The following is a 26363-nucleotide window of genomic DNA, read 5'->3' as shown; positions in this document are numbered from 1 at the left end:
GTAATGCACTGTCACTTTACCTGGTATACTGTAAAGAGTGAAAGATCGGAAGGATCGAACACCTTACCATTCGTAGACTTGCACAAGTCATATACAATATATGTTGTTTCTTATTCTTTTACATTCTTATTGTTATATATTGTATATATATATATATATATATATATATATATATATATATATATATATATAATATTTCTCTTTTTTGTGCTACTTCAATGTTTCAATTTCCCTCTGGGATTAAATATAGTGATTATCTATCTATCTATCTATCTATCTATCTATCTGTCTGTCTGCCTACCTACATACTGTGGCCAAACTACTTTGCTCAAAAGGTAGGTTCTGTCACCACTTTCTCTTCTTTGTTCATCTCTCCACCTCTTTCATTTGAAGAATCCCTAAGTTTTGTCAGAGAGCTTTTCAATAACATCTTTTCTCCAAACAGCGGTATCCTTGGGAGTCCTAACAGTTCCAACAACTTAGCATCAGTGTATGTCATAAGTCCATGGCCTATTTATGTATGATGAACTGAAAAAGTTGAAGAATCCAGAACTTTTATCAGCTGGGTTTGGACAAAGTGCTCTTTGCAAATGCTGCCATTGCAGCAAGCATTTCATGGCAGTGTATGAGGCCACATTTGATTGGTAAAACCAAACTCTTTCCAAGCGCTCGGGCATCGACAGCAGCATTCGGGGTTGCTTCATCAACCTCGATTGGGACAAGGAATCTTTCGAGAGACACTGTAGACAAGGTTCATGACTAAGCACTGGTCTTTTTAAAACATGAAGTGGCAGCAGTGGGATTTGAACCAAGTCTTAGACCACCTTAGACCTTGTTAGACAAGAATCTTGGCATGCCTCTCGGCGACTGTCATGTGAGTGCCTCCTATTGAATCTTCCCATATATGTGCCAACATTTTTGCTCAAAATAACTGTGCGTGCAATTGCTTCAGTGGATTCTCAAAAGTACAGTGCTTCCTGGCAGCGGTGGGATTCGAACCCACGCCCCCGAAAGGACTGGAGCCTTAATCCAGCGCCTTGGACCGCTCGGCCACACTACCTGATTTCTCCTTATGTGACACTGGTTACCCAAGAAAGGGCTTGGCAGAGTACTTTTCCCAACACCTAGAACCAGTTTCCAATTGTTGCTTGTCCCACTGGTTGCTTGTTAGAGCAGCAAAGATAATAAAAGTTGCAGTACCGTGGCCCCCAAGTTAGGACCACTGTTGTTGAATGATGGACAGTTTTTTCCACTCTACTAGAGGTATTTTCTTTTGTGCACCTTTCTCAGCACCGGTTTCCCATGACACCGGTTTCCCATTGCACAGCTGGTAACGTACAAATACTTGGGTGTCATCCTCGACAAGAAACTGGACTGGAAGGGCAATTTAGAAGCTGTGTACAGGAAGGGGATTAGTAGAGCTTACTTTTTGAGGAAGCTCAGTTCCTTTAATGTGTGCAGCAAGACGCTGATAATGTTCTACCAGTCTGATGTTGCGAGTCATATCTTCTTTGCAGTTGTGTGTTGGAGAGGTAGCATCAGAGGACGAGAGACAAACAAGCTCAACAAACTGATCAAGAAGGCTGGCTTAGTCCTTGGCTGCACTCTGGACAGTTTTGACTTTGTGGTTAAAATGAGGACAGACGACAAACTCAAGGCTATCCTCGATAATACTTCAAAACCTGTCCATAATCTACTGGCTAGACAGCAGAGCACTTTTCGTCACAGACTCAATCAGCTCCACTATAGTAAGGAGCAGTACAGGAGATCATTCGTACCAACTGCGATGACACTGTACAATTGTTATTTTTGTGTAAGAATGCTACTGAGTGGTATTGAGTGCTAGAATTGTACTTATTATTATTATTATAATTAATATCCAGTCTTTTGTCATTTTTATTCTGTATTCACTGCACACCTAAGTGAATGTTGTAATGCACTGTCACTTTACCTGGTATACTGTAAACAGTGAAAGATCGGAAGGATCGAACACCTTACCATTCGTAGACTTGCACAAGTCATATACAATATATGTTGTTTCTTATTCTTTTACATTCTTATTGTTATATATTGTATATATATATATATATATATATATATATATATATATATATATATATATATATAATATTTCTCTTTTTTGTGCTACTTCAATGTTTCAATTTCCCTCTGGGATTAAATATAGTGATTATCTATCTATCTATCTATCTATCTATCTATCTATCTATCTGTCTGTCTGCCTACCTACATACTGTGGCCAAACTACTTTGCTCAAAAGGTAGGTTCTGTCACCACTTTCTCTTCTTTGTTCATCTCTCCACCTCTTTCATTTGAAGAATCCCTAAGTTTTGTCAGAGAGCTTTTCAATAACATCTTTTCTCCAAACAGCGGTATCCTTGGGAGTCCTAACAGTTCCAACAACTTAGCATCAGTGTATGTCATAAGTCCATGGCCTATTTATGTATGATGAACTGAAAAAGTTGAAGAATCCAGAACTTTTATCAGCTGGGTTTGGACAAAGTGCTCTTTGCAAATGCTGCCATTGCAGCAAGCATTTCATGGCAGTGTATGAGGCCACATTTGATTGGTAAAACCAAACTCTTTCCAAGCGCTCGGGCATCGACAGCAGCATTCGGGGTTGCTTCATCAACCTCGATTGGGACAAGGAATCTTTCGAGAGACACTGTAGACAAGGTTCATGACTAAGCACTGGTCTTTTTAAAACATGAAGTGGCAGCAGTGGGATTTGAACCAAGTCTTAGACCACCTTAGACCTTGTTAGACAAGAATCTTGGCATGCCTCTCGGCGACTGTCATGTGAGTGCCTCCTATTGAATCTTCCCATATATGTGCCAACATTTTTGCTCAAAATAACTGTGCGTGCAATTGCTTCAGTGGATTCTCAAAAGTACAGTGCTTCCTGGCAGCGGTGGGATTCGAACCCACGCCCCCGAAAGGACTGGAGCCTTAATCCAGCGCCTTGGACCGCTCGGCCACACTACCTGATTTCTCCTTATGTGACACTGGTTACCCAAGAAAGGGCTTGGCAGAGTACTTTTCCCAACACCTAGAACCAGTTTCCAATTGTTGCTTGTCCCACTGGTTGCTTGTTAGAGCAGCAAAGATAATAAAAGTTGCAGTACCGTGGCCCCCAAGTTAGGACCACTGTTGTTGAATGATGGACAGTTTTTTCCACTCTACTAGAGGTATTTTCTTTTGTGCACCTTTCTCAGCACCGGTTTCCCATGACACCGGTTTCCCATTGCACAGCTGGTAACGTACAAATACTTGGGTGTCATCCTCGACAAGAAACTGGACTGGAAGGGCAATTTAGAAGCTGTGTACAGGAAGGGGATTAGTAGAGCTTACTTTTTGAGGAAGCTCAGTTCCTTTAATGTGTGCAGCAAGACGCTGATAATGTTCTACCAGTCTGATGTTGCGAGTCATATCTTCTTTGCAGTTGTGTGTTGGGGAGGTAGCATCAGAGGACGAGAGACAAACAAGCTCAACAAACTGATCAAGAAGGCTGGCTTAGTCCTTGGCTGCACTCTGGACAGTTTTGACTTTGTGGTTAAAATGAGGACAGACGACAAACTCAAGGCTATCCTCGATAATACTTCAAAACCTGTCCATAATCTACTGGCTAGACAGCAGAGCACTTTTCGTCACAGACTCAATCAGCTCCACTATAGTAAGGAGCAGTACAGGAGATCATTCGTACCAACTGCGATGACACTGTACAATTGTTATTTTTGTGTAAGAATGCTACTGAGTGGTATTGAGTGCTAGAATTGTACTTATTATTATTATTATAATTAATATCCAGTCTTTTGTCATTTTTATTCTGTATTCACTGCACACCTAAGTGAATGTTGTAATGCACTGTCACTTTACCTGGTATACTGTAAACAGTGAAAGATCGGAAGGATCGAACACCTTACCATTCGTAGACTTGCACAAGTCATATACAATATATGTTGTTTCTTATTCTTTTACATTCTTATTGTTATATATTGTATATATATATATATATATATATATATATATATATATATATATATAATATTTCTCTTTTTTGTGCTACTTCAATGTTTCAATTTCCCTCTGGGATTAAATATAGTGATTATCTATCTATCTATCTATCTATCTATCTGTCTGTCTGCCTACCTACATACTGTGGCCAAACTACTTTGCTCAAAAGGTAGGTTCTGTCACCACTTTCTCTTCTTTGTTCATTTCTCCACCTCTTTCATTTGAAGAATCCCTAACTTTTGTCAGAGAGCTTTTCAATAACATCTTTTCTCCAAACAGCGGTATCCTTGGGAGTCCTAACAGTTCCAACAACTTAGCATCAGTGTATGTCATAAGTCCATGGCCTATTTATGTATGATGAACTGAAAAAGTTGAAGAATCCAGAACTTTTATCAGCTGGGTTTGGACAAAGTGCTCTTTGCAAATGCTGCCATTGCAGCAAGCATTTCATGGCAGTGTATGAGGCCACATTTGATTGGTAAAACCAAACTCTTTCCAAGCGCTCGGGCATCGACAGCAGCATTCGGGGTTGCTTCATCAACCTCGATTGGGACAAGGAATCTTTCGAGAGACACTGTAGACAAGGTTCATGACTAAGCACTGGTCTTTTTAAAACATGAAGTGGCAGCAGTGGGAATTGAACCAAGTCTTAGACCACCTTAGACCTTGTTAGACAAGAATCTTGGCATGCCTCTCGGCGACTGTCATGTGAGTGCCTCCTATTGAATCTTCCCATATATGTGCCAACATTTTTGCTCAAAATAACTGTGCGTGCAATTGCTTCAGTGGATTCTCAAAAGTACAGTGCTTCCTGGCAGCGGTGGGATTCGAACCCACGCCCCCGAAAGGACTGGAGCCTTAATCCAGCGCCTTGGACCGCTCGGCCACACTACCTGATTTTTCCTTCTGTGACACTGGTTACCCAAGAAAGGGCTTGGCAGAGTACTTTTCCCAACACCTAGCACCAGTTTCCAATTGTTGCTTGTCCCACTGGTTGCTTGTTAGAGCAGCAAAGATAATAAAAGTTGCAGTACCGTGGCCCCCAAGTTAGGACCACTGTTGTTGAATGATGGACAGTTTTTTCCACTCTACTAGAGGTATTTTCTTTTGTGCACCTTTCTCAGCACCGGTTTCCCATGACACCGGTTTCCCATTGCACAGCTGGTAACGTACAAATACTTGGGTGTCATCCTCGACAAGAAACTGGACTGGAAGGGCAATTTAGAAGCTGTGTACAGGAAGGGGATTAGTAGAGCTTACTTTTTGAGGAAGCTCAGTTCCTTTAATGTGTGCAGCAAGACGCTGATAATGTTCTACCAGTCTGATGTTGCGAGTCATATCTTCTTTGCAGTTGTGTGTTGGGGAGGTAGCATCAGAGGACGAGAGACAAACAAGCTCAACAAACTGATCAAGAAGGCTGGCTTAGTCCTTGGCTGCACTCTGGACAGTTTTGACTTTGTGGTTAAAATGAGGACAGACGACAAACTCAAGGCTATCCTCGATAATACTTCAAAACCTGTCCATAATCTACTGGCTAGACAGCAGAGCACTTTTCGTCACAGACTCAATCAGCTCCACTATAGTAAGGAGCAGTACAAGAGATCATTCGTACCAACTGCGATGACACTGTACAATTGTTATTTTTGTGTAAGAATGCTACTGAGTGGTATTGAGTGCTAGAATTGTACTTATTATTATTATTATAATTAATATCCAGTCTTTTGTCATTTTTATTCTGTATTCACTGCACACCTAAGTGAATGTTGTAATGCACTGTCACTTTACCTGGTATACTGTAAACAGTGAAAGATCGGAAGGATCGAACACCTTACCATTCGTAGACTTGCACAAGTCATATACAATATATGTTGTTTCTTATTCTTTTACATTCTTATTGTTATATATTGTATATATATATATATATATATATATATATATATATATAATATTTCTCTTTTTTGTGCTACTTCAATGTTTCAATTTCCCTCTGGGATTAAATATAGTGATTATCTATCTATCTATCTATCTATCTATCTATCTATCTATCTGTCTGTCTGCCTACCTACATACTGTGGCCAAACTACTTTGCTCAAAAGGTAGGTTCTGTCACCACTTTCTCTTCTTTGTTCATCTCTCCACCTCTTTCATTTGAAGAATCCCTAACTTTTGTCAGAGAGCTTTTCAATAACATCTTTTCTCCAAACAGCGGTATCCTTGGGAGTCCTAACAGTTCCAACAACTTAGCATCAGTGTATGTCATAAGTCCATGGCCTATTTATGTATGATGAACTGAAAAAGATGAAGAATCCAGAACTTTTATCAGCTGGGTTTGGACAAAGTGCTCTTTGCAAATGCTGCCATTGCAGCAAGCATTTCATGGCAGTGTATGAGGCCACATTTGATAGGTAAAACCAAAGTCTTTCCAAGCGCTCGGGCATCGACAGCAGCATTCGGGGTTGCTTCATCAACCTCGATTGGGACAAGGAATCTTTCGAGAGACACTGTAGACAAGGTTCATGACTAAGCACTGGTCTTTTTAAAACATGAAGTGGCAGCAGTGGGATTTGAACCAAGTCTTAGACCACCTTAGACCTTGTTAGACAAGAATCTTGGCATGCCTCTCAGCGACTGTCATGTGAGTGCCTCCTATTGAATCTTCCCATATATGTGCCAACATTTTTGCTCAAAATAACTGTGCGTGCAATTGCTTCAGTGGATTCTCAAAAGTACAGTGCTTCCTGGCAGCGGTGGGATTCGAACCCACGCCCCCGAAAGGACTGGAGCCTTAATCCAGCGCCTTGGACCGCTCGGCCACACTACCTGATTTTTCCTTCTGTGACACTGGTTACCCAAGAAAGGGCTTGGCAGAGTACTTTTCCCAACACCTAGCACCAGTTTCCAATTGTTGCTTGTCCCACTGGTTGCTTGTTAGAGCAGCAAAGATAATAAAAGTTGCAGTACCGTGTCCCCCAAGTTAGGACCACTGTTGTTGAATGATGGACAGTTTTTTCCACTCTACTAGAGGTATTTTCTTTTGTGCACCTTTCTCAGCACCGGTTTCCCATGACACCGGTTTCCCATTGCACAGCTGGTAACGTACAAATACTTGGGTGTCATCCTCGACAAGAAACTGGACTGGAAGGGCAATTTAGAAGCTGTGTACAGGAAGGGGATTAGTAGAGCTTACTTTTTGAGGAAGCTCAGTTCCTTTAATGTGTGCAGCAAGACGCTGATAATGTTCTACCAGTCTGATGTTGCGAGTCATATCTTCTTTGCAGTTGTGTGTTGGGGAGGTAGCATCAGAGGACGAGAGACAAACAAGCTCAACAAACTGATCAAGAAGGCTGGCTTAGTCCTTGGCTGCACTCTGGACAGTTTTGACTTTGTGGTTAAAATGAGGACAGACGACAAACTCAAGGCTATCCTCGATAATACTTCAAAACCTGTCCATAATCTACTGGCTAGACAGCAGAGCACTTTTCGTCACAGACTCAATCAGCTCCACTATAGTAAGGAGCAGTACAAGAGATCATTCGTACCAACTGCGATGACACTGTACAATTGTTATTTTTGTGTAAGAATGCTACTGAGTGGTATTGAGTGCTAGAATTGTACTTATTATTATTATTATAATTAATATCCAGTCTTTTGTCATTTTTATTCTGTATTCACTGCACACCTAAGTGAATGTTGTAATGCACTGTCACTTTACCTGGTATACTGTAAACAGTGAAAGATCGGAAGGATCGAACACCTTACCATTCGTAGACTTGCACAAGTCATATACAATATATGTTGTTTCTTATTCTTTTACATTCTTATTGTTATATATTGTATATATATATATATATATATATATATATATATATATAATATTTCTCTTTTTTGTGCTACTTCAATGTTTCAATTTCCCTCTGGGATTAAATATAGTGATTATCTATCTATCTATCTATCTATCTATCTATCTATCTATCTGTCTGTCTGCCTACCTACATACTGTGGCCAAACTACTTTGCTCAAAAGGTAGGTTCTGTCACCACTTTCTCTTCTTTGTTCATCTCTCCACCTCTTTCATTTGAAGAATCCCTAACTTTTGTCAGAGAGCTTTTCAATAACATCTTTTCTCCAAACAGCGGTATCCTTGGGAGTCCTAACAGTTCCAACAACTTAGCATCAGTGTATGTCATAAGTCCATGGCCTATTTATGTATGATGAACTGAAAAAGATGAAGAATCCAGAACTTTTATCAGCTGGGTTTGGACAAAGTGCTCTTTGCAAATGCTGCCATTGCAGCAAGCATTTCATGGCAGTGTATGAGGCCACATTTGATAGGTAAAACCAAAGTCTTTCCAAGCGCTCGGGCATCGACAGCAGCATTCGGGGTTGCTTCATCAACCTCGATTGGGACAAGGAATCTTTCGAGAGACACTGTAGACAAGGTTCATGACTAAGCACTGGTCTTTTTAAAACATGAAGTGGCAGCAGTGGGATTTGAACCAAGTCTTAGACCACCTTAGACCTTGTTAGACAAGAATCTTGGCATGCCTCTCAGCGACTGTCATGTGAGTGCCTCCTATTGAATCTTCCCATATATGTGCCAACATTTTTGCTCAAAATAACTGTGCGTGCAATTGCTTCAGTGGATTCTCAAAAGTACAGTGCTTCCTGGCAGCGGTGGGATTCGAACCCACGCCCCCGAAAGGACTGGAGCCTTAATCCAGCGCCTTGGACCGCTCGGCCACACTACCTGATTTCTCCTTATGTGACACTGGTTACCCAAGAAAGGGCTTGGCAGAGTACTTTTCCCAACACCTAGAACCAGTTTCCAATTGTTGCTTGTCCCACTGGTTGCTTGTTAGAGCAGCAAAGATAATAAAAGTTGCAGTACCGTGGCCCCCAAGTTAGGACCACTGTTGTTGAATGATGGACAGTTTTTTCCACTCTACTAGAGGTATTTTCTTTTGTGCACCTTTCTCAGCACCGGTTTCCCATGACACCGGTTTCCCATTGCACAGCTGGTAACGTACAAATACTTGGGTGTCATCCTCGACAAGAAACTGGACTGGAAGGGCAATTTAGAAGCTGTGTACAGGAAGGGGATTAGTAGAGCTTACTTTTTGAGGAAGCTCAGTTCCTTTAATGTGTGCAGCAAGACGCTGATAATGTTCTACCAGTCTGATGTTGCGAGTCATATCTTCTTTGCAGTTGTGTGTTGGGGAGGTAGCATCAGAGGACGAGAGACAAACAAGCTCAACAAACTGATCAAGAAGGCTGGCTTAGTCCTTGGCTGCACTCTGGACAGTTTTGACTTTGTGGTTAAAATGAGGACAGACGACAAACTCAAGGCTATCCTCGATAATACTTCAAAACCTGTCCATAATCTACTGGCTAGACAGCAGAGCACTTTTCGTCACAGACTCAATCAGCTCCACTATAGTAAGGAGCAGTACAGGAGATCATTCGTACCAACTGCGATGACACTGTACAATTGTTATTTTTGTGTAAGAATGCTACTGAGTGGTATTGAGTGCTAGAATTGTACTTATTATTATTATTATAATTAATATCCAGTCTTTTGTCATTTTTATTCTGTATTCACTGCACACCTAAGTGAATGTTGTAATGCACTGTCCCTTTACCTGGTATACTGTAAACAGTGAAAGATCGGAAGGATCGAACACCTTACCATTCGTAGACTTGCACAAGTCATATACAATATATGTTGTTTCTTATTCTTTTACATTCTTATTGTTATATATTGTATATATATATATATATATATATATATATATATATATATATATATATATATAATATTTCTCTTTTTTGTGCTACTTCAATGTTTCAATTTCCCTCTGGGATTAAATATAGTGATTATCTATCTATCTATCTATCTATCTATCTATCTATCTGTCTGTCTGCCTACCTACATACTGTGGCCAAACTACTTTGCTCAAAAGGTAGGTTCTGTCACCACTTTCTCTTCTTTGTTCATCTCTCCACCTCTTTCATTTGAAGAATCCCTAACTTTTGTCAGAGAGCTTTTCAATAACATCTTTTCTCCAAACAGCGGTATCCTTGGGAGTCCTAACAGTTCCAACAACTTAGCATCAGTGTATGTCATAAGTCCATGGCCTATTTATGTATGATGAACTGAAAAAGTTGAAGAATCCAGAACTTTTATCAGCTGGGTTTGGACAAAGTGCTCTTTGCAAATGCTGCCATTGCAGCAAGCATTTCATGGCAGTGTATGAGGCCACATTTGATTGGTAAAACCAAACTCTTTCCAAGCGCTCGGGCATCGACAGCAGCATTCGGGGTTGCTTCATCAACCTCGATTGGGACAAGGAATCTTTCGAGAGACACTGTAGACAAGGTTCATGACTAAGCACTGGTCTTTTTAAAACATGAAGTGGCAGCAGTGGGATTTGAACCAAGTCTTAGACCACCTTAGACCTTGTTAGACAAGAATCTTGGCATGCCTCTCGGCGACTGTCATGTGAGTGCCTCCTATTGAATCTTCCCATATATGTGCCAACATTTTTGCTCAAAATAACTGCGCGTGCAATTGCTTCAGTGGATTCTCAAAAGTACAGTGCTTCCTGGCAGCGGTGGGATTCGAACCCACGCCCCCGAAAGGACTGGAGCCTTAATCCAGCGCCTTGGACCGCTCGGCCACACTACCTGATTTCTCCTTCTGTGACACTGGTTACCCAAGAAAGGGCTTGGCAGAGTACTTTTCCCAACACCTAGCACCAGTTTCCAATTGTTGCTTGTCCCACTGGTTGCTTGTTAGAGCAGCAAAGATAATAAAAGTTGCAGTACCGTGGCCCCCAAGTTAGGACCACTGTTGTTGAATGATGGACAGTTTTTTCCACTCTACTAGAGGTATTTTCTTTTGTGCACCTTTCTCAGCACCGGTTTCCCATGACACCGGTTTCCCATTGCACAGCTGGTAACGTACAAATACTTGGGTGTCATCCTCGACAAGAAACTGGACTGGAAGGGCAATTTAGAAGCTGTGTACAGGAAGGGGATTAGTAGAGCTTACTTTTTGAGGAAGCTCAGTTCCTTTAATGTGTGCAGCAAGACGCTGATAATGTTCTACCAGTCTGATGTTGCGAGTCATATCTTCTTTGCAGTTGTGTGTTGGGGAGGTAGCATCAGAGGACGAGAGACAAACAAGCTCAACAAACTGATCAAGAAGGCTGGCTTAGTCCTTGGCTGCACTCTGGACAGTTTTGACTTTGTGGTTAAAATGAGGACAGACGACAAACTCAAGGCTATCCTCGATAATACTTCAAAACCTGTCCATAATCTACTGGCTAGACAGCAGAGCACTTTTCGTCACAGACTCAATCAGCTCCACTATAGTAAGGAGCAGTACAAGAGATCATTCGTACCAACTGCGATGACACTGTACAATTGTTATTTTTGTGTAAGAATGCTATTGAGTGGTATTGAGTGCTAGAATTGTACTTATTATTATTATTATAATTAATATCCAGTCTTTTGTCATTTTTATTCTGTATTCACTGCACACCTAAGTGAATGTTGTAATGCACTGTCACTTTACCTGGTATACTGTAAACAGTGAAAGATCGGAAGGATCGAACACCTTACCATTCGTAGACTTGCACAAGTCATATACAATATATGTTGTTTCTTATTCTTTTACATTCTTATTGTTATATATTGTATATATATATATATATATATATATATATATATATATATATATATATATATATATATATATATATATATATAATATTTCTCTTTTTTGTGCTACTTCAATGTTTCAATTTCCCTCTGGGATTAAATATAGTGATTATCTATCTATCTATCTATCTATCTATCTATCTGTCTGTCTGCCTACCTACATACTGTGGCCAAACTACTTTGCTCAAAAGGTAGGTTCTGTCACCACTTTCTCTTCTTTGTTCATCTCTCCACCTCTTTCATTTGAAGAATCCCTAAGTTTTGTCAGAGAGCTTTTCAATAACATCTTTTCTCCAAACAGCGGTATCCTTGGGAGTCCTAACAGTTCCAACAACTTAGCATCAGTGTATGTCATAAGTCCATGGCCTATTTATGTATGATGAACTGAAAAAGTTGAAGAATCCAGAACTTTTATCAGCTGGGTTTGGACAAAGTGCTCTTTGCAAATGCTGCCATTGCAGCAAGCATTTCATGGCAGTGTATGAGGCCACATTTGATTGGTAAAACCAAACTCTTTCCAAGCGCTCGGGCATCGACAGCAGCATTCGGGGTTGCTTCATCAACCTCGATTGGGACAAGGAATCTTTCGAGAGACACTGTAGACAAGGTTCATGACTAAGCACTGGTCTTTTTAAAACATGAAGTGGCAGCAGTGGGATTTGAACCAAGTCTTAGACCACCTTAGACCTTGTTAGACAAGAATCTTGGCATGCCTCTCGGCGACTGTCATGTGAGTGCCTCCTATTGAATCTTCCCATATATGTGCCAACATTTTTGCTCAAAATAACTGTGCGTGCAATTGCTTCAGTGGATTCTCAAAAGTACAGTGCTTCCTGGCAGCGGTGGGATTCTAACCCACGCCCCCGAAAGGACTGGAGCCTTAATCCAGCGCCTTGGACCGCTCGGCCACACTACCTGATTTCTCCTTATGTGACACTGGTTACCCAAGAAAGGGCTTGGCAGAGTACTTTTCCCAACACCTAGAACCAGTTTCCAATTGTTGCTTGTCCCACTGGTTGCTTGTTAGAGCAGCAAAGATAATAAAAGTTGCAGTACCGTGGCCCCCAAGTTAGGACCACTGTTGTTGAATGATGGACAGTTTTTTCCACTCTACTAGAGGTATTTTCTTTTGTGCACCTTTCTCAGCACCGGTTTCCCATGACACCGGTTTCCCATTGCACAGCTGGTAACGTACAAATACTTGGGTGTCATCCTCGACAAGAAACTGGACTGGAAGGGCAATTTAGAAGCTGTGTACAGGAAGGGGATTAGTAGAGCTTACTTTTTGAGGAAGCTCAGTTCCTTTAATGTGTGCAGCAAGACGCTGATAATGTTCTACCAGTCTGATGTTGCGAGTCATATCTTCTTTGCAGTTGTGTGTTGGGGAGGTAGCATCAGAGGACGAGAGACAAACAAGCTCAACAAACTGATCAAGAAGGCTGGCTTAGTCCTTGGCTGCACTCTGGACAGTTTTGACTTTGTGGTTAAAATGAGGACAGACGACAAACTCAAGGCTATCCTCGATAATACTTCAAAACCTGTCCATAATCTACTGGCTAGACAGCAGAGCACTTTTCGTCACAGACTCAATCAGCTCCACTATAGTAAGGAGCAGTACAGGAGATCATTCGTACCAACTGCGATGACACTGTACAATTGTTATTTTTGTGTAAGAATGCTACTGAGTGGTATTGAGTGCTAGAATTGTACTTATTATTATTATTATAATTAATATCCAGTCTTTTGTCATTTTTATTCTGTATTCACTGCACACCTAAGTGAATGTTGTAATGCACTGTCACTTTACCTGGTATACTGTAAACAGTGAAAGATCGGAAGGATCGAACACCTTACCATTCGTAGACTTGCACAAGTCATATACAATATATGTTGTTTCTTATTCTTTTACATTCTTATTGTTATATATTGTATATATATATATATATATATATATATATATATATATAATATTTCTCTTTTTTGTGCTACTTCAATGTTTCAATTTCCCTCTCGGATTAAATATAGTGATTATCTATCTATCTATCTATCTATCTATCTGTCTGTCTGCCTACCTACATACTGTGGCCAAACTACTTTGCTCAAAAGGTAGGTTCTGTCACCACTTTCTCTTCTTTGTTCAGCTCTCCACCTCTTTCATTTGAAGAATCCCTAAGTTTTGTCAGAGAGCTTTTCAATAACATCTTTTCTCCAAACAGCGGTATCCTTGGGAGTCCTAACAGTTCCAACAACTTAGCATCAGTGTATGTCATAAGTCCATGGCCTATTTATGTATGATGAACTGAAAAAGTTGAAGAATCCAGAACTTTTATCAGCTGGGTTTGGACAAAGTGCTCTTTGCAAATGCTGCCATTGCAGCAAGCATTTCATGGCAGTGTATGAGGCCACATTTGATTGGTAAAACCAAACTCTTTCCAAGCGCTCGGGCATCGACAGCAGCATTTGGGGTTGCTTCATCAACCTCGATTGGGACAAGGAATCTTTCGAGAGACACTGTAGACAAGGTTCATGACTAAGCACTGGTCTTTTTAAAACATGAAGTGGCAGCAGTGGGATTTGAACCAAGTCTTAGACCACCTTAGACCTTGTTAGACAAGAATCTTGGCATGCCTCTCGGCGACTGTCATGTGAGTGCCTCCTATTGAATCTTCCCATATATGTGCCAACATTTTTGCTCAAAATAACTGCGCGTGCAATTGCTTCAGTGGATTCTCAAAAGTACAGTGCTTCCTGGCAGCGGTGGGATTCGAACCCACGCCTCCGAAAGGACTGGAGCCTTAATCCAGCGCCTTGGACCGCTCGGCCACACTACCTGATTTCTCCTTCTGTGACACTGGTTACCCAAGAAAGGGCTTGGCAGAGTACTTTTCCCAACACCTAGCACCAGTTTCCAATTGTTGCTTGTCCCACTGGTTGCTTGTTAGAGCAGCAAAGATAATAAAAGTTGCAGTACCGTGGCCCCCAAGTTAGGACCACTGTTGTTGAATGATGGACAGTTTTTTCCACTCTACTAGAGGTATTTTCTTTTGTGCACCTTTCTCAGCACCGGTTTCCCATGACACCGGTTTCCCATTGCACAGCTGGTAACGTACAAATACTTGGGTGTCATCCTCGACAAGAAACTGGACTGGAAGGGCAATTTAGAAGCTGTGTACAGGAAGGGGATTAGTAGAGCTTACTTTTTGAGGAAGCTCAGTTCCTTTAATGTGTGCAGCAAGACGCTGATAATGTTCTACCAGTCTGATGTTGCGAGTCATATCTTCTTTGCAGTTGTGTGTTGGGGAGGTAGCATCAGAGGACGAGAGACAAACAAGCTCAACAAACTGATCAAGAAGGCTGGCTTAGTCCTTGGCTGCACTCTGGACAGTTTTGACTTTGTGGTTAAAATGAGGACAGACGACAAACTCAAGGCTATCCTCGATAATACTTCAAAACCTGTCCATAATCTACTGGCTAGACAGCAGAGCACTTTTCGTCACAGACTCAATCAGCTCCACTATAGTAAGGAGCAGTACAGGAGATCATTCGTACCAACTGCGATGACACTGTACAATTGTTATTTTTGTGTAAGAATGCTACTGAGTGGTATTGAGTGCTAGAATTGTACTTATTATTATTATTATAATTAATATCCAGTCTTTTGTCATTTTTATTCTGTATTCACTGCACACCTAAGTGAATGTTGTAATGCACTGTCACTTTACCTGGTATACTGTAAACAGTGAAAGATCGGAAGGATCGAACACCTTACCATTCGTAGACTTGCACAAGTCATATACAATATATGTTGTTTCTTATTCTTTTACATTCTTATTGTTATATATTGTATATATATATATATATATATATATATATATATATATATATAATATTTCTCTTTTTTGTGCTACTTCAATGTTTCAATTTCCCTCTGGGATTAAATATAGTGATTATCTATCTATCTATCTATCTATCTGTCTGTCTGCCTACCTACATACTGTGGCCAAACTACTTTGCTCAAAAGGTAGGTTCTGTCACCACTTTCTCTTCTTTGTTCATCTCTCCACCTCTTTCATTTGAAGAATCCCTAACTTTTGTCAGAGAGCTTTTCAATAACATCTTTTCTCCAAACAGCGGTATCCTTGGGAGTCCTAACAGTTCCAACAACTTAGCATCAGTGTATGTCATAAGTCCATGGCCTATTTATGTATGATGAACTGAAAAAGTTGAAGAATCCAGAACTTTTATCAGCTGGGTTTGGACAAAGTGCTCTTTGCAAATGCTGCCATTGCAGCAAGCATTTCATGGCAGTGTATGAGGCCACATTTGATTGGTAAAACCAAAGTCTTTCCAAGCGCTCGGGCATCGACAGCAGCATTCGGGGTTGCTTCATCAACCTCGATTGGGACAAGGAATCTTTCGAGAGACACTGTAGACAAGGTTCATGACTAAGCACTGGTCTTTTTAAAACATGAAGTGGCAGCAGTGGGATTTGAACCAAGTCTTAGACCACCTTAGACCTTGTTAGACAAGAATCTTGGCATGCCTCTCGGCGACTGTCATGTGAGTGCCTCCTATTGAATCTTCCCATATATGTGCCAACATTTTTGCTCAAAATAACTGTGCGTGCAATTGCTTCAGTGGATTCTCAAAAGTACAGTGCTTCCTGGCAGCGGTGGGATTCGAACCCACGCCCCCGAAAGGACTGGAGCCTTAATCCAGCGCCTTGGACCGCTCGGCCACACTACCTGATTTCTCCTTCTGTGACACTGGTTACCCAAGAAAGGGCTTGGCAGAGTACTTTTCCCAACACCTAGCACCAGTTTCCAATTGTTGCTTGTCCCACTGGTTGCTTGTTAGAGCAGCAAAGATAATAAAAGTTGCAGTACCGTGGCCCCCAAGTTAGGACCACTGTTGTTGAATGATGGACAGTTTTTTCCACTCTACTAGAGGTATTTTCTTTTGTGCACCTTTCTCAGCACCGGTTTCCCATGACACCGGTTTCCCATTGCACAGCTGGTAACGTACAAATACTTGGGTGTCATCCTCGACAAGAAACTGGACTGGAAGGGCAATTTAGAAGCTGTGTACAGGAAGGGGATTAGTAGAGCTTACTTTTTGAGGAAGCTCAGTTCCTTTAATGTGTGCAGCAAGACGCTGATAATGTTCTACCAGTCTGATGTTGCGAGTCATATCTTCTTTGCAGTTGTGTGTTGGGGAGGTAGCATCAGAGGACGAGAGACAAACAAGCTCAACAAACTGATCAAGAAGGCTGGCTTAGTCCTTGGCTGCACTCTGGACAGTTTTGACTTTGTGGTTAAAATGAGGACAGACGACAAACTCAAGGCTATCCTCGATAATACTTCAAAACCTGTCCATAATCTACTGGCTAGACAGCAGAGCACTTTTCGTCACAGACTCAATCAGCTCCACTATAGTAAGGAGCAGTACAGGAGATCATTCGTACCAACTGCGATGACACTGTACAATTGTTATTTTTGTGTAAGAATGCTACTGAGTGGTATTGAGTGCTAGAATTGTACTTATTATTATTATTATAATTAATCTCCAGTCTTTTGTCATTTTTATTCTGTACTCACTGCAAACCTAAGTGAATGTTGTAATGCACTGTCACTTTACCTGGTATACTGTAAACAGTGAAAGATCGGAAGGATCGAACACCTTACCATTCGTAGACTTGCACAAGTCATATACAATATATTTTGTTTCTTATTCTTTTACATTCTTATAGTTATATATTGTATATATATATATATATATATATATATATATATATATATATATATATATAATATTTCTCTTTTTTGTGCTACTTCAATGTTTCAATTTCCCTCTGGGATTAAATATAGTGATTATCTATCTATCTATCTATCTGTCTGTCTATCTGTCTATCTGTCTGTCTGCCTACCTACATACTGTGGCCAAACTACTTTGCTCAAAAGGTAGGTTCTGTCACCACTTTCTCTTCTTTGTTCATCTCTCCACCTCTTTCATTTGAAGAATCCCTAACTTTTGTCAGAGAGCTTTTCAATAACATCTTTTCTCCAAACAGCGGTATCCTTGGGAGTCCTAACAGTTCCAACAACTTAACATCAGTGTATGTCATAAGTCCATGGCCTATTTATGTATGATGAACTGAAAAAGTTGAAGAATCCAGAACTTTTATCAGCTGGGTTTGGACAAAGTGCTCTTTGCCAATGCTGCCATTGCAGCAAGCATTTCATGGCAGTGTATGAGGCCACATTTGATTGGTAAAACCAAAGTCTTTCCAAGCGCTCGGGCATCGACAGCAGCATTCGGGGTTGCTTCATCAACCTCGATTGGGACAAGGAATCTTTCGAGAGACACTGTAGACAAGGTTCATGACTAAGCACTGGTCTTTTTAAAACATGAAGTGGCAGCGGTGGGATTTGAACCAAGTCTTAGACCACCTTAGACCTTGTTAGACAAGAATCTTGGCATGCCTCTCGGCGACTGTCATGTGAGTGCCTCCTATTGAATCTTCCCATATATGTGCCAACATTTTTGCTCAAAATAACTGTGCGTGCAATTGCTTCAGTGGATTCTCAAAAGTACAGTGCTTCCTGGCAGCGGTGGGATTCGAACCCACGCCCCCGAAAGGACTGGAGCCTTAATCCAGCGCCTTGGACCGCTCGGCCACACTACCTGATTTCTCCTTATGTGACACTGGTTACCCAAGAAAGGGCTTGGCAGAGTACTTTTCCCAACACCTAGAACCAGTTTCCAATTGTTGCTTGTCCCACTGGTTGCTTGTTAGAGCAGCAAAGATAATAAAAGTTGCAGTACCGTGGCCCCCAAGTTAGGACCACTGTTGTTGAATGATGGACAGTTTTTTCCACTCTACTAGAGGTATTTTCTTTTGTGCACCTTTCTCAGCACCGGTTTCCCATGACACCGGTTTCCCATTGCACAGCTGGTAACGTACAAATACTTGGGTGTCATCCTCGACAAGAAACTGGACTGGAAGGGCAATTTAGAAGCTGTGTACAGGAAGGGGATTAGTAGAGCTTACTTTTTGAGGAAGCTCAGTTCCTTTAATGTGTGCAGCAAGACGCTGATAATGTTCTACCAGTCTGATGTTGCGAGTCATATCTTCTTTGCAGTTGTGTGTTGGGGAGGTAGCATCAGAGGACGAGAGACAAACAAGCTCAACAAACTGATCAAGAAGGCTGGCTTAGTCCTTGGCTGCACTCTGGACAGTTTTGACTTTGTGGTTAAAATGAGGACAGACGACAAACTCAAGGCTATCCTCGATAATACTTCAAAACCTGTCCATAATCTACTGGCTAGACAGCAGAGCACTTTTCGTCACAGACTCAATCAGCTCCACTATAGTAAGGAGCAGTACAGGAGATCATTCGTACCAACTGCGATGACACTGTACAATTGTTATTTTTGTGTAAGAATGCTACTGAGTGGTATTGAGTGCTAGAATTGTACTTATTATTATTATTATAATTAATATCCAGTCTTTTGTCATTTTTATTCTGTATTCACTGCACACCTAAGTGAATGTTGTAATGCACTGTCACTTTACCTGGTATACTGTAAACAGTGAAAGATCGGAAGGATCGAACACCTTACCATTTGTAGACTTGCACAAGTCATATACAATATATGTTGTTTCTTATTCTTTTACATTCTTATTGTTATATATTGTATATATATATATATATATATATATATATATATATATATATATATATAATATTTCTCTTTTTTGTGCTACTTCAATGTTTCAATTTCCCTCTGGGATTAAATATAGTGATTATCTATCTATCTATCTATCTATCTATCTGTCTGTCTGCCTACCTACATACTGTGGCCAAACTACTTTGCTCAAAAGGTAGGTTCTGTCACCACTTTCTCTTCTTTGTTCATCTCTCCACCTCTTTCATTTGAAGAATCCCTAACTTTTGTCAGAGAGCTTTTCAATAACATCTTTTCTCCAAACAGCGGTATCCTTGGGAGTCCTAACAGTTCCAACAACTTAGCATCAGTGTATGTCATAAGTCCATGGCCTATTTATGTATGATGAACTGAAAAAGTTGAAGAATCCAGAACTTTTATCAGCTGGGTTTGGACAAAGTGCTCTTTGCAAATGCTGCCATTGCAGCAAGCATTTCATGGCAGTGTATGAGGCCACATTTGATTGGTAAAACCAAACTCTTTCCAAGCGCTCGGGCATCGACAGCAGCATTCGGGGTTGCTTCATCAACCTCGATTGGGACAAGGAATCTTTCGAGAGACACTGTAGACAAGGTTCATGACTAAGCACTGGTCTTTTTAAAACATGAAGTGGCAGCAGTGGGATTTGAACCAAGTCTTAGACCACCTTAGACCTTGTTAGACAAGAATCTTGGCATGCCTCTCGGCGACTGTCATGTGAGTGCCTCCTATTGAATCTTCCCATATATGTGCCAACATTTTTGCTCAAAATAACTGTGCGTGCAATTGCTTCAGTGGATTCTCAAAAGTACAGTGCTTCCTGGCAGCGGTGGGATTCGAACCCACGCCCCCGAAAGGACTGGAGCCTTAATCCAGCGCCTTGGACCGCTCGGCCACACTACCTGATTTCTCCTTCTGTGACACTGGTTACCCAAGAAAGGGCTTGGCAGAGTACTTTTCCCAACACCTAGCACCAGTTTCCAATTGTTGCTTGTCCCACTGGTTGCTTGTTAGAGCAGCAAAGATAATAAAAGTTGCAGTACCGTGGCCCCCAAGTTAGGACCACTGTTGTTGAATGATGGACAGTTTTTTCCACTCTACTAGAGGTATTTTCTTTTGTGCACCTTTCTCAGCACCGGTTTCCCATGACACCGGTTTCCCATTGCACAGCTGGTAACGTACAAATACTTGGGTGTCATCCTCGACAAGAAACTGGACTGGAAAGGCAATTTAGAAGCTGTGTACAGGAAGGGGATTAGTAGAGCTTACTTTTTGAGGAAGCTCAGTTCCTTTAATGTGTGCAGCAAGACGCTGATAATGTTCTACCAGTCTGATGTTGCGAGTCATATCTTCTTTGCAGTTGTGTGTTGGGGAGGTAGCATCAGAGGACGAGAGACAAACAAGCTCAACAAACTGATCAAGAAGGCTGGCTTAGTCCTTGGCTGCACTCTGGACAGTTTTGACTTTGTGGTTAAAATGAGGACAGACGACAAACTCAAGGCTATCCTCGATAATACTTCAAAACCTGTCCATAATCTACTGGCTAGACAGCAGAGCACTTTTCGTCACAGACTCAATCAGCTCCACTATAGTAAGGAGCAGTACAGGAGATCATTCGTACCAACTGCGATGACACTGTACAATTGTTATTTTTGTGTAAGAATGCTACTGAGTGGTATTGAGTGCTAGAATTGTACTTATTATTATTATTATAATTAATATCCAGTCTTTTGTCATTTTTATTCTGTATTCACTGCACACCTAAGTGAATGTTGTAATGCACTGTCACTTTACCTGGTATACTGTAAACAGTGAAAGATCGGAAGGATCGAACACCTTACCATTCGTAGACTTGCACAAGTCATATACAATATATGTTGTTTCTTATTCTTTTACATTCTTATTGTTATATATTGTATATATATATATATATATATATATATATATATATATATATATATACATATATATATATATATATATATATATATATATATATATATAATATTTCTCTTTTTTGTGCTACTTCAATGTTTCAATTTCCCTCTGGGATTAAATATAGTGATTATCTATCTATCTATCTATCTATCTATCTATCTATCTGTCTGCCTACCTACATACTGTGGCCAAACTACTTTGCTCAAAAGGTAGGTTCTGTCACCACTTTCTCTTCTTTGTTCATCTCTCCACCTCTTTCATTTGAAGAATCCCTAACTTTTGTCAGAGAGCTTTTCAATAACATCTTTTCTCCAAACAGCGGTATCCTTGGGAGTCCTAACAGTTCCAACAACTTAGCATCAGTGTATGTCATAAGTCCATGGCCTATTTATGTATGATGAACTGAAAAAGTTGAAGAATCCAGAACTTTTATCAGCTGGGTTTGGACAAAGTGCTCTTTGCAAATGCTGCCATTGCAGCAAGCATTTCATGGCAGTGTATGAGGCCACATTTGATTGGTAAAACCAAAGTCTTTCCAAGCGCTCGGGCATCGACAGCAGCATTCGGGGTTGCTTCATCAACCTCGATTGGGACAAGGAATCTTTCGAGAGACACTGTAGACAAGGTTCATGACTAAGCACTGGTCTTTTTAAAACATGAAGTGGCAGCAGTGGGATTTGAACCAAGTCTTAGACCCCCTTAGACCTTGTTAGACAAGAATCTTGGCATGCCTCTCGGCGACTGTCATGTGAGTGCCTCCTATTGAATCTTCCCATATATGTGCCAACATTTTTGCTCAAAATAACTGAGCGTGCAATTGCTTCAGTGGATTCTCAAAAGTACAGTGCTTCCTGGCAGCGGTGGGATTCAAACCCACGCCCCCGAAAGGACTGGAGCCTTAATCCAGCGCCTTGGACCGCTCGGCCACACTACCTGATTTCTCCTTCTGTGACACTGGTTACCCAAGAAAGGGCTTGGCAGAGTACTTTTCCCAACACCTAGCACCAGTTTCCAATTGTTGCTTGTCCCACTGGTTGCTTGTTAGAGCAGCAAAGATAATAAAAGTTGCAGTACCGTGGCCCCCAAGTTAGGACCACTGTTGTTGAATGATGGACAGTTTTTTCCACTCTACTAGAGGTATTTTCTTTTGTGCACCTTTCTCAGCACCGGTTTCCCATGACACCGGTTTCCCATTGCACAGCTGGTAACGTACAAATACTTGGGTGTCATCCTCGACAAGAAACTGGACTGGAAGGGCAATTTAGAAGCTGTGTACAGGAAGGGGATTAGTAGAGCTTACTTTTTGAGGAAGCTCAGTTCCTTTAATGTGTGCAGCAAGACGCTGATAATGTTCTACCAGTCTGATGTTGCGAGTCATATCTTCTTTGCAGTTGTGTGTTGGGGAGGTAGCATCAGAGGACGAGAGACAAACAAGCTCAACAAACTGATCAAGAAGGCTGGCTTAGTCCTTGGCTGCACTCTGGACAGTTTTGACTTTGTGGTTAAAATGAGGACAGACGACAAACTCAAGGCTATCCTCGATAATACTTCAAAACCTGTCCATAATCTACTGGCTAGACAGCAGAGCACTTTTCGTCACAGACTCAATCAGCTCCACTATAGTAAGGAGCAGTACAGGAGATCATTCGTACCAACTGCGATGACACTGTACAATTGTTATTTTTGTGTAAGAATGCTACTGAGTGGTATTGAGTGCTAGAATTGTACTTATTATTATTATTATAATTAATCTCCAGTCTTTTGTCATTTTTATTCTGTACTCACTGCAAACCTAAGTGAATGTTGTAATGCACTGTCACTTTACCTGGTATACTGTAAACAGTGAAAGATCGGAAGGATCGAACACCTTACCATTCGTAGACTTGCACAAGTCATATACAATATATGTTGTTTCTTATTCTTTTACATTCTTATAGTTATATATTGTATATATATATATATATATATATATATATATATATATATATATATATATATATATATAATATTTCTCTTTTTTGTGCTACTTCAATGTTTCAATTTCCCTCTGGGATTAAATATAGTGATTATCTATCTATCTATCTATCTGTCTGTCTATCTGTCTATCTGTCTGTCTGCCTACCTACATACTGTGGCCAAACTACTTTGCTCAAAAGGTAGGTTCTGTCACCACTTTCTCTTCTTTGTTCATCTCTCCACCTCTTTCATTTGAAGAATCCCTAACTTTTGTCAGAGAGCTTTTCAATAACATCTTTTCTCCAAACAGCGGTATCCTTGGGAGTCTTAACAGTTCCAACAACTTAGCATCAGTGTATGTCATAAGTCCATGGCCTATTTATGTATGATGAACTGAAAAAGTTGAAGAATCCAGAACTTTTATCAGCTGGGTTTGGACAAAGTGCTCTTTGCAAATGCTGCCATTGCAGCAAGCATTTCATGGCAGTGTATGAGGCCACATTTGATTGGTAAAACCAAAGTCTTTCCAAGCGCTCGGGCATCGACAGCAGCATTCGGGGTTGCTTCATCAACCTCGATTGGGACAAGGAATCTTTCGAGAGACACTGTAGACAAGGTTCATGACTAAGCACTGGTCTTTTTAAAACATGAAGTGGCAGCAGTGGGATTTGAACCAAGTCTTAGACCACCTTAGACCTTGTTAGACAAGAATCTTGGCATGCCTCTCGGCGACTGTCATGTGAGTGCCTCCTATTGAATCTTCCCATATATGTGCCAACATTTTTGCTCAAAATAACTGTGCGTGCAATTGCTTCAGTGGATTCTCAAAAGTACAGTGCTTCCTGGCAGCGGTGGGATTCAAACCCACCCCCCCGAAAGGACTGGAGCCTTAATCCAGCGCCTTGGACCGCTCGGCCACACTACCTGATTTCTCCTTCTGTGACACTGGTTACCCAAGAAAGGGCTTGGCAGAGTACTTTTCCCAACACCTAGCACCAGTTTCCAATTGTTGCTTGTCCCACTGGTTGCTTGTTAGAGCAGCAAAGATAATAAAAGTTGCAGTACCGTGGCCCCCAAGTTAGGACCACTGTTGTTGAATGATGGACAGTTTTTTCCACTCTACTAGAGGTATTTTCTTTTGTGCACCTTTCTCAGCACCGGTTTCCCATGACACCGGTTTCCCATTGCACAGCTGGTAACGTACAAATACTTGGGTGTCATCCTCGACAAGAAACTGGACTGGAAGGGCAATTTAGAAGCTGTGTACAGGAAGGGGATTAGTAGAGCTTACTTTTTGAGGAAGCTCAGTTCCTTTAGTGTGTGCAGCAAGACGCTGATAATGTTCTACCAGTCTGATGTTGCGAGTCATATCTTCTTTGCAGTTGTGTGTTGGGGAGGTAGCATCAGAGGACGAGAGACAAACAAGCTCAACAAACTGATCAAGAAGGCTGGCTTAGTCCTTGGCTGCACTCTGGACAGTTTTGACTTTGTGGTTAAAATGAGGACATAATGAGGTATACTGTAAACAGTGAAAGATCAGAAGCATCAAACACCTTACCATTCGTAGACTTGCACAAGTCATATACAATATATGTTGTTTCTTATTCTTTTACATTCTTATTGTTATATATTGTATATATATATATATATATATATATATATATATGTAATATTTCTCTTTTTTGTGCTACTTCAATGTTTCAATTTCCCTCTGGGATTAAATATAGTGATTATCTATCTATCTATCTGTCTGTCTGTCTGTCTGCCTACCTACATACTGTGGCCAAACTACTTTGCTCAAAAGGTAGGTTCTGTCACCACTTTCTCTTCTTTGTTCATCTCTCCACCTCTTTCATTTGAAGAATCCCTAACTTTTGTCAGAGAGCTTTTCAATAACATCTTTTCTCCAAACAGCGGTATCCTTGGAAGTCCTAACAGTTCCAACAACTTAGCATCAGTGTATGTCATAAGTCCATGGCCTATTTATGTATGATGAACTGAAAAAGTTGAAGAATCCAGAACTTTTATCAGCTGGGTTTGGACAAAGTGCTCTTTGCAAATGCTGCCATTGCAGCAAGCATTTCATGGCAGTGTATGAGGCCACTTTTGATTGGTAAAACCAAACTCTTTCCAAGCGCTCGGGCATCGACAGCAGCATTCGGGGTTGCTTCATCAACCTCGATTGGGACAAGGAATCTTTCGAGAGACACTGTAGACAAGGTTCATGACTAAGCACTGGTCTTTTTAAAACATGAAGTGGCAGCAGTGGGATTTGAACCAAGTCTTAGACCACCTTAGACCTTGTTAGACAAGAATCTTGGCATGCCTCTCGGCGACTGTCATGTGAGTGCCTCCTATTGAATCTTCCCATATATGTGCCAACATTTTTGCTCAAAATAACTGTGCGTGCAATTGTTTCAGTGGATTCTCAAAAGTACAGTGCTTCCTGGCAGCGGTGGGATTCGAACCCACGCCCCCGAAAGGACTGGAGCCTTAATCCAGCGCTTTGGACCGCTCGGCCACACTACCTGATTTCTCCTTCTGTGACACTGGTTACCTAAGAAAGGGCTTGGCAGAGTACTTTTCCCAACACCTAGCACCAGTTTCCAATTGTTGCTTGTCCCACTGGTTGCTTGTTAGATCAGCAAAGATAATAAAAGTTGCAGTACCGTGGCCCCCAAGTTAGGACCACTGTTGTTGAATGATGGACAGTTTTTTCCACTCTACTAGAGGTATTTTCTTTTGTGCACCTTTCTCAGCACCGGTTTCCCATGACACCGGTTTCCCATTGCACAGGTGGTAACGTACAAATACTTGGGTGTCATCCTCGACAAGAAACTGGACTGGAAGGGCAATTTAGAAGCTGTGTACAGGAAGGGGATTAGTAGAGCTTACTTTTTGAGGAAGCTCAGTTCCTTTAATGTGTGCAGCAAGACGCTGATAATGTTCTACCAGTCTGATGTTGCGAGTCATATCTTCTTTGCAGTTGTGTGTTGGGGAGGTAGCAT

The 26363-nt window shown here is 41.1% G+C and overlaps 14 non-coding genes across 14 annotated transcripts; all 14 read right to left on the bottom strand.

The window, feature by feature from the left end:
• Window positions 1-978: 978 nt before the first annotated feature.
• On the bottom strand, window positions 979-1060 carry trnal-aag (transfer RNA leucine (anticodon AAG)). Its single transcript has one exon. It is a non-coding gene; the product is annotated as a tRNA-Leu (tRNA).
• A 1861-nt stretch (window positions 1061-2921) lies between these two features.
• Window positions 2922-3003, bottom strand: trnal-aag (transfer RNA leucine (anticodon AAG)). The gene has a single exon. It is a non-coding gene; the product is annotated as a tRNA-Leu (tRNA).
• Window positions 3004-4844: 1841 nt separating this feature from the next.
• trnal-aag (transfer RNA leucine (anticodon AAG)) lies at window positions 4845-4926 on the bottom strand. Its single transcript has one exon. It is a non-coding gene; the product is annotated as a tRNA-Leu (tRNA).
• A 1845-nt stretch (window positions 4927-6771) lies between these two features.
• trnal-aag (transfer RNA leucine (anticodon AAG)) lies at window positions 6772-6853 on the bottom strand. The gene has a single exon. It is a non-coding gene; the product is annotated as a tRNA-Leu (tRNA).
• Window positions 6854-8698: 1845 nt separating this feature from the next.
• trnal-aag (transfer RNA leucine (anticodon AAG)) lies at window positions 8699-8780 on the bottom strand. The gene has a single exon. It is a non-coding gene; the product is annotated as a tRNA-Leu (tRNA).
• Window positions 8781-10635: 1855 nt separating this feature from the next.
• Window positions 10636-10717, bottom strand: trnal-aag (transfer RNA leucine (anticodon AAG)). The gene has a single exon. It is a non-coding gene; the product is annotated as a tRNA-Leu (tRNA).
• Window positions 10718-12588: 1871 nt separating this feature from the next.
• Window positions 12589-12670, bottom strand: trnal-aag (transfer RNA leucine (anticodon AAG)). The gene has a single exon. It is a non-coding gene; the product is annotated as a tRNA-Leu (tRNA).
• Window positions 12671-14503: 1833 nt separating this feature from the next.
• trnal-aag (transfer RNA leucine (anticodon AAG)) lies at window positions 14504-14585 on the bottom strand. Its single transcript has one exon. It is a non-coding gene; the product is annotated as a tRNA-Leu (tRNA).
• Window positions 14586-16418: 1833 nt separating this feature from the next.
• On the bottom strand, window positions 16419-16500 carry trnal-aag (transfer RNA leucine (anticodon AAG)). Its single transcript has one exon. It is a non-coding gene; the product is annotated as a tRNA-Leu (tRNA).
• A 1857-nt stretch (window positions 16501-18357) lies between these two features.
• Window positions 18358-18439, bottom strand: trnal-aag (transfer RNA leucine (anticodon AAG)). The gene has a single exon. It is a non-coding gene; the product is annotated as a tRNA-Leu (tRNA).
• A 1843-nt stretch (window positions 18440-20282) lies between these two features.
• trnal-aag (transfer RNA leucine (anticodon AAG)) lies at window positions 20283-20364 on the bottom strand. Its single transcript has one exon. It is a non-coding gene; the product is annotated as a tRNA-Leu (tRNA).
• Window positions 20365-22251: 1887 nt separating this feature from the next.
• Window positions 22252-22333, bottom strand: trnal-aag (transfer RNA leucine (anticodon AAG)). The gene has a single exon. It is a non-coding gene; the product is annotated as a tRNA-Leu (tRNA).
• Window positions 22334-24198: 1865 nt separating this feature from the next.
• On the bottom strand, window positions 24199-24280 carry trnal-aag (transfer RNA leucine (anticodon AAG)). The gene has a single exon. It is a non-coding gene; the product is annotated as a tRNA-Leu (tRNA).
• A 1522-nt stretch (window positions 24281-25802) lies between these two features.
• trnal-aag (transfer RNA leucine (anticodon AAG)) lies at window positions 25803-25884 on the bottom strand. Its single transcript has one exon. It is a non-coding gene; the product is annotated as a tRNA-Leu (tRNA).
• Between the last annotated feature and the right edge of the window lie 479 nt (window positions 25885-26363).

This window comes from Electrophorus electricus, chromosome 15, assembly GCF_041902795.1.
Source record: "Electrophorus electricus isolate QZ-2024a chromosome 15, ASM4190279v1, whole genome shotgun sequence".
NCBI lineage: Eukaryota > Metazoa > Chordata > Actinopteri > Gymnotiformes > Gymnotidae > Electrophorus > Electrophorus electricus.
The sequence above is the reverse complement of the archived record's forward strand: the minus strand, read 5'-3'. Positions and strand labels throughout refer to the sequence as shown.